The sequence below is a fragment of the Delphinus delphis genome, chromosome 1 (assembly GCF_949987515.2).
Source record: "Delphinus delphis chromosome 1, mDelDel1.2, whole genome shotgun sequence".
Taxonomy (NCBI): Eukaryota; Metazoa; Chordata; class Mammalia; order Artiodactyla; family Delphinidae; genus Delphinus; species Delphinus delphis.
This window is the reverse complement of record NC_082683.1, coordinates 168,125,248-168,131,247: the sequence shown is the minus strand read 5'-3', so window position 1 is coordinate 168,131,247 and position 6,000 is coordinate 168,125,248. Positions and strand designations below refer to the sequence as shown.

The 6,000-nt window shown below is 38.7% G+C and overlaps 1 long non-coding RNA gene across 1 annotated transcript in view; it reads right to left on the bottom strand.

The window, feature by feature from the left end:
• Positions 1–872: 872 nt before the first annotated feature.
• LOC132424875 (uncharacterized) overlaps positions 873–6,000 on the bottom strand; it is a 44,099-nt gene continuing 38,971 nt past the window's right edge. The window contains exon 3 of the long non-coding RNA XR_009519295.1: positions 873–2,030. This is a non-coding gene — a long non-coding RNA (uncharacterized lncRNA). The remainder of the gene's footprint in view (positions 2,031–6,000) is intronic.

The window sequence follows — 6,000 nt, the reverse complement described above, 5'->3', positions numbered from 1 at the left end:
TATTGCAAGCCACGTGGTAATACTGTATAGTGATTAGCGTATTGTCCGTGAGGTCAGTACATCTGGCTTCAGATCTCAGCTTTCCTGTTTTCTAGATGTATTTTAGGCAAACTATTTAACCTTCTAATATTCAGTTTCTTTGTCTGTATAATGGGGATAATAACAGTACCTCCGTCTTCAGATTATTGGGAGTATTAAATAAGATAATATATGCAAAACTTTCAGTACAGTCATAGTTAGCACTCAGTAAGTATCAATATTAGCTATTCTTACTGGCTAAAGCTGTATTGGCAAAGGCTGTTTCTATGTATCTGAAACACTGGGACCTGGCACCCATAAACAAGAGTTGTGCCATTCACAAGAACCATTTAAGTGATCATTTGGGGCTCGAGGCTTTCAGGGGCAGCTATTGCTATTATATCCTTAGAAACGGTTTACCAGCAGCAACATGGAAAAATTCACATGGAAAATGAGTGCCTATTTACCTCTGACAATTGTTTTGATGGGTAGACCAAAGGAACTCGTCAGTTTGATATGAATTATAAAATATGTGTCACGTTTGTTAAACTGTCGTACCTGTATAATTTGAGTTTGATTGTTCTGATCCTAAAATATTGTTCTACCCAGTGGAAATCACGATAATTATCCCAAATCTGTCCTGGAACTACAAGATCAACAGTGCAGAGCTCTAAAACCAGTTATTTTCCTGGGAGAATTTCATAGAAAATTTTCAGTGATATTTCACCACTCAAAAAATAATTTAAACCTATTGAGGTACTTCAAGACTTTTCTCAGATGCAAATGTAAACCTACTAGAACATCTGGACTATTCTGCCTTTTGTTTTTAGTCACTCACTAATCAAGGAAAGTGGAAATGTGTAAGAAGCTTAAAGATCATCTAATCTGACCACTTTATACTAGAAATGAGGCAATAAGGATGAAGAGAGGAAGCTATGTTTCAAACAGCCAAGGTTCAAATGGAATTTTTTCGTGGGCCATAAACATATTTTCAGTGATGTTGGTGGCTGCTGAAATGCCCAGGAAACTTTATACGTGGACATTATAGAACACAAAATATAAATTGTTATTGATCACTTTTACTTTATAATCCCAATAGTAAATTAATGGCTCTCTAAATATTAATACAAACACATGGTCTTTAGTTTCTTTAAGATAAAGCATAGGACACTTACTCCATAGAATTCTCTTTATGCACAGCATTTACACACATACATCAAGTATTTCTTTTTTTTTTTCATACATAAGAATTTCATTTTTCCTCTTGCTATTTATATTTCTTAAGTCTCCAATTCAATTGTAAGATATTAGGTGCAGAAACCTCTTTCCCCTTTTTTAATCACCTATAACATGTGGGGCATGTTCATGATAGGTTCCCATGATTCACCGCCGATGAATGAGTTCTAAAGGGAAGCATTTAAACTATTAAAGCTGATGGACTACGAACTCTGAACTCTTAGAAACCTTGGGAAAAAAATTTTTGTTTAAGGGTGACCTGAACAACCAAAGGACAATAATTCACACTATGACCTTGGATGAGTCAATTAACCTCTTTGGTCCTGGTTTTCTTCACCTGTAAAGCAAAGGGGTTGGCCAGAATGATGTCTAAAGAGCCTTCCAGGTCTCCACATTCTACAAACCTGTGTTACTTCATTACCTTGGTCTATCTGTACAGTGTTAGGTTATAGCCGTCACCTCTTCTAATAGCCATTCAATCTTACTTCTAAAAGCCAGGTCCCGCCGGTGTCGCTGGTAGCGGAGGCTGCATTGCTTGTTTCTAACCTGCAGTGGAGAATTCAGTGGTGGGGAACAGATGAGGATCGATGTCCCTGTTATGGCCACAGCTGGGACACAATCTCAACCTTTGTGCAGAGGGCTCTTTGCTTTGGGGTTGGGAGTATTTGAGATGGCAGGAAGGAAAACGACCACTGGCAGGACAATCCCAGCAGGACAGCTTCATGTTTGGGGATGTCTTTGGTCAGCATATCACTCCCCTCCAGTGAGCATTTGGTCTGGAAAAAAACAAAAAAAAATGTGTATCTGTTGATCTGATAGCATTGGGAGGCTTCCTTCCTGTTCAGCAAAGTAGAGAAATGGGTCCTGTGAAATCACAGACAAGTAGAATATCTCCCCTTTGCCCCCCATCCTTAACTTTTCACTCCAACTGAGATACACGGCCAGTATCAGCAGTCTTTGCTCTACCCTCTGGAGACCTTCAGAGGGTAAAAGAGACTTAAAAAGAAAAACTCCTCCCCCAAATCATAAAACTGGCATGAATAGAACGTCTCCACAGCAGGAAAGCAAAAAGGAGGGAAGAAAGTTGGTTTAGGCAAGAGTGATATGAATATTCAACTCAAATAAATCTTATTAGGTGAGGGTATAGCAAAAGAAACAGCCAGAGGCAAGAGAAACAGGGAGACCCTACAGCAGTATTAAGGAAGGAAAATGCTGCCCACTTTTTCAGCTGAAGGTAAGTTCATTGACAAAGTAGGGTTACAGGGACTTCCCTGGCGGTCCAGTGGTTAAGACCCCATGCTCCCAATACAGGGGGCATGGGTTCGATCTCTGGTTGGGGAATTAAGATCCTACATGCTGCATGGCCAAAAAAAGAAAGAAAGAAAAAAAACCAAAGGTCTAGTTAAAAAAAAAAAAAAAAAAAAAAATATATATATATATATATATATATATATATAGAATAAAAAACAGCATTAAAAAAAAAGTAGGGTTACAAACAGCAGTCGTCTCCTTGGACAAGGCTAATGACTCACCTAAAAGCCTGGAGAAAGAAGACAAGTAGAAAATTACGAAAAATTACAATCTCTTCCTCACCACCATAACCCCCTTTATCGTGTCATTTCCTTAACTGCCCAAAACTTCTCCATTAAGACATTAGTAATGCTGACCAATAAGCTGAAAGAATAAGCAAGCCCTGTCAGACAGGCCTCCTGGCTGGCTTAGCGTTTGCTACTCCCCTGCCCCCAGCCTTTTCCCTGGGTATTTCCATGACTCTGTCTTTCTCAGCCTCAATGTCATCAACTCAGAAAAGCTTTCCCTGGCCACACAATTAAAGTAGCCTTTGCGCCCCACCGTCTATCGCCCAGTTACTTTCTATTTCCTCATCTGATTTTTTTCTCCAATAAAATTTATCAAAAATTTGAAATAAAAAAAAAAGAATAAGCCAGCCCTTAGAAAAGTATGCCTATTTGAGAGTAAAGGATAAAAAAATCTCTTAGGGATGGCAATTTCAAAATTGAACAATTTCAAATTATTCCACCTGTTTCTTCCGAAGACCACCAATTTTGCTTGGAAAGGTTTTTTTGTGTGTGTGTTTTTAAATTTAATAATAGGTTAGAAATCTTGTTGCTCATATCCTAAACATTTTCTACCCCATTATCTTCATTATTTTTCATTCACTTTCTCATTCTCACAATAAAAACTCGAGGAGACAAAAATAATAATTAACATAGGATTCCTATCTTTAGATTTATCAAGTCCATATCTGACTCAGATAGCAGAAGGTTAGAATACTGGCTCTTCTTATAAGCCAGTTATGGGCAAGCAAACTCTTCAAGCTTCAGTTTCTTCATCTGTAAATTAAAAATAAGAACATATTTCTAATAGAGTGTTGTACATAAAATACCTGGAATAGTCCTTGGAACATAGTGGGAGCTCAGTCAATAACAAGAATTATCTTTACCATCATTATTTTCTTGTGTGTTGTTAGCTACCTTCCAATTACGTACAGAGAGCTCTACTTCAATGAAGTTTCAAGCACAAGGCAATAAGTTATATTACATACATAATAAATCATCTTGCTTTTCTTATCAATTTCAAATCTGCAAAATCATAGGAACAGGAGGTGTCATACTCAGCCAAAACTATTCAAGTAGTATGTCACCAACAGGAACACTAAAAACAAATTGTCAGTGACAGTGATAATTGCTACCATTTATTGAGCTCTTATTATATATAAGGCCCATGATAAGGAATTTATATGGATTGTTTCCTTTCATCCTTTATAAAACCTCGTACGGAATTGGTATTTTTATCCCCACTTTCCAGATGAAGAACAGGGATGCTGCAGGGAGTTGCTTGGAAAGAATGCATCACATGTGTCCAAATTTACACAGCTAGTAGCAAATGAAGCAAGACGTGAAACCAGGTCTCTCTATGACAAAGTTTTAGGCTTTTACACAGTATCGAGGGTCTAGTATCCTTCTGAAGAATTATAGCATTTTAGAAATTTAAAGGAGGAAGAAATTTGGGGGGTTTTTTAGCACAAGACCATCTTTTGAGAAAAAGCTTTCTCCCTTCTTAGTAAAATCCCTGTGTATGGAGCCTAAGACATATATACGTCCAAGTTCCCCAAAGTGGTTTTTTTTGGGTTTTTTTTTTGCGGTACGCGGGCCTCTCACTGCTGTGGCCTCTACTGCTGTGGAGCACAGGCTCCGGACGCGCAGGCTCAGTGGCCATAGCTCACGGGCCCAGCCGCTCCGTGGCATGTGGGATCTTCCCGGACCGGGGCACAAACCCATGTCCCCTGCATCGGCAGGCGGACTCTCAACCACTGCGCCACCAGGGAAGCCCCCAAAGCAATCTTGACAAAGAAAAACAGAGCTGGAGGAATCAGGCTCCCTGACTTCAGACTATAGTACAAAGCTAGAGTAATCAAGAAAGTATGGTACTGGCACAAAAACAGAGATATAGATCAATGGAACAGGATAGAAAGCCCAGAGATAAACCCATGCACATATGGTCACCTTATCTTTAATAAGCGAGGCAAGAATATACAATGGAGAAAAGACAGCCTCTTCAATAAGTGGTGCTGGGAAAACTGGACAGCTACATGTTAAAGAATGAAATTAGAACACTCCCTAACACCATACACAAAAATAAACTCAAAATGGATTAAAGACCTAAATGTAAGGCCAGACACTGTAAAAGTCTTGGAGGAAAACATAGGCAGAACACTCTATGACATAAATCACAGCAAGATCCTTTTTGACCCACCTCCTAGAGAAATGGAAAGAAAAACAAAAATAAAGAAATGGGACCTAATGAAACTTAAAAGGTTTTGCACAGAGAAGGAAACCATAAACAGGACGAAAAGACAGCCCTCAGAATAGGAGAAAATATTTGCAAACAAAGCAACTGACATAGGATTAATCTCCAAAATATACAAGCAGCTCATGCAGCTCAATATCAAAAGAACAAACAACCCAATACAAAAATGGACAGAAGACCTAAGTAGACATTTCTCCAAAGAAGATATACAGATTGTCAACAAACACATGAAAGGATGCTCAACATCACTAATCATTAGAGAAATCCAATCAAAACTACAATGAGGTATCATCTCACACCAGTCAGAATGGCCATCATCAAAAAATCTAAAAGCAATAAATGCTGGAGAGGGTGTGGTGAAAAGGAAATCCTCTTGCACTGTTGGTGGGAATGTAAATTGATACAGCCACTATGGAGAACAGTATGGAGGTTCCTTAAAAAACTAAAAATAGAACTACCATACAACCCAGCAATCCCACTACTGGGCATATACCCAGAGAAAACCATAATTGAAAAAGAGTCATGTACCACAATGTTCATTGCAGCACTATTTACAATAGCCAGGACATGGAAGCAACCTAAGTGTCCATCGACAGATGAACGGATAAAGAAGATGTGGCACATAGATGCAATGGAATATTACTCGGCCATAAAAAGAAACAAAATTGAGTTATTTGTAGTGAGGTGGGTGGACCTAGAGTCTGTCATACAGAATGAAGTAAGTCAGAAAGAGAAAAACAAATATCGTATGCTAACACATATATATGGAATCTAAAAAAAAAGTGGTTCTGAAGAACCTAGGGGCAGGACAGGAATAAAGACACAGATGTAGAGAATGGACTTGAGGACATGGGGGGGGGAAGGGTAAGCTGGGACGAAGTGAGAGAGTGGCATGCACATATATACACTACCAAACGT